General features: G+C 52.7%; 1 protein-coding gene across 1 annotated transcript in view; it reads left to right on the top strand.

Moving 5' to 3' along the window:
• LOC125481781 (solute carrier family 12 member 6-like) overlaps positions 1–1,989 on the top strand; it is a 12,735-nt gene that overhangs the window by 1,952 nt on the left and 8,794 nt on the right. The gene's annotated exons all lie outside the window — the stretch shown is intronic.

Below are 1,989 nucleotides of genomic sequence, written 5' to 3'. Positions count from 1 at the left end.
CTGACCCTCCGACAGCGCCCGCTCCCTCGGCGCTGACCCTCCGACAGTGCGGCACTCCCTCGGCGCTAATATTCCACCAGGTTTGTGTGATGGTTTGCATTTGGCCATTGGGTTTTGTAAGGCTCTAGTGTGAAGGTTGAGTTGAAGCAGAGGTGACTCGTTGTGGTCTGAAGAGGCAGCATGCCATCGCGGTACCAGTACCTTCTGCTTTAAAAGCCTCATCCGAGATGCGAGTGTTTGTTGGTAACTTTAACTTCCCCTCTATCTCAGACTGTAAGATGTAGGGCTCCCCTCAGGGATGTAATGCGGGATCATGCTGTGCCATGGGCATGCTGTCTGCGCTTTGCTGTTGGTGAGGTGTGGAGGGGGGCGGCGACAGACGTGTCCCCGTCCCTCGATATCCCAGGAATGCCTTGCGCCGCGATTTCCCGACGACAGTAAGACCAGGAGCCGGGGCCGTTCGGCCCATTGCGCCTTCCTGTTTCCCGGTTGCCTCCCTGGTTCCAACTGTGCCATTTGCCCCCTGTGTTTGTATCGTCTTCCCCCCCCCCCCCCCCCCCCCCCCGCCCCGTTCGGTTTAAAATCTCTCTGACTGAGCGCTGAGTGTGTTCAGCGACAGTCGCTGTTTAGCCGAGGGACACCAGCCTGGGAGAGAGGCCATCTCCCCGTCCTATCTCTGTGTGCCTCGAGCAGGAGACAGCTGATTCTGCCCTTGTGCGTCTCACTCAGATCACCCTCTCATTCACCTTTCTGTTGACACGCACGGGCCCTCTGTGGCCCATTGCCCCCTACAGCAACAGTCAGACAACTGAACTTTCTCTAAGCAGCTCCCCATCCAGTTAAATCCCTAAACCCAACCCCAGCTTCGACTAGGGAGAGCGGAACTGCAGACAATCAACCCCACGTGGCTCTGAGCAAGTGTGTTAGGAAATGTCACATCACCTCACTATTTGCACACTCCATCCCCATTGCTGTGAGTTTTTGGCAGTGTCCCTTTACCCAACATACTGCTTTTCCTACTCTTCCTGCCAGTGTAGGGCAGTCCATCGAGAGAGCCCGACAGCACGAAAACAGACCCTTCGGCCCGATCAGTCTGTGCTGACCCATAATCCCAACCAAACCGGTCCCACACTTGCCTGCTCCTGGCCCTTATCCCTCCAAACCTTTGCCTGTCCATGTACTTATCCAAATGTCTTTCAAACATTGTAACTGTACCCGCACCCACCACTCCCTCTGGAAGTTCATTCTGCACACCGTACCACCCTCTGTGTGTAAAGATAATTTGCCCTTGTGTCCTTTTTAAAACTTCCTCCTCTCCCCTTAAAAACGTGACCCCAGTTTTGAAATCGCCCACCCTCGGGAAAAGACCTTGGCTATTCACTCTATCCATGTCCCCCGTGATTTTATGAAGCTCCATAAAGTCACCCTTCAGCCTCCCATGCTCCAGTGAATAAAGTCCCAGCCTCTCCCTGTAGCTCAAACCCTCCATTCCCGGCAACATCCTGGTAAGTCTAACAATATCCTTCCTATAACGGGGCGACCAGAACTGGACACAGTTCTCCAGAAGAGGCCTCACCAACGTCCTTGTACAACCTCAATGTGACATCCCCAACTCTTACACTCAGAGAGATTAAAAATAATTCACAGCATCATTGACACATGATACTGTTATGGGCTTAACCAGTTCGGTTATTGATCACAGCAGTGAACGGAAAGCACAGCTTTAATGCAGATTTCTCACTGAATTCACTGCCTCCTGGTTATCCTATGCACATCTGTATCACTTCTCGAGAGAGAGAGAGGGGGGGAACTGAGAGACACCAGTCAGTGTAACAATTTCTCCCTGAGAGAGAGGGAACTGAGAGACACCAGTGAGTTTATAGATATCTCCCTGAGAGAGAGAAGGGGAACTGAGAGACACCAGTCAGTGTACAGGTATCTCCCTGAGAGAGAGAGAGAGGGGACTGAGAGACACCAGTCAGTGTACAG

The sequence above is a fragment of the Rhincodon typus genome, unplaced genomic scaffold, assembly GCF_021869965.1.
Source record: "Rhincodon typus isolate 14 unplaced genomic scaffold, sRhiTyp1.1 hic_rhity00003533, whole genome shotgun sequence".
In the NCBI taxonomy this organism is placed as follows: Eukaryota; Metazoa; Chordata; class Chondrichthyes; order Orectolobiformes; family Rhincodontidae; genus Rhincodon; species Rhincodon typus.
This window is presented reverse-complemented; position numbering and strand designations above follow the sequence as displayed.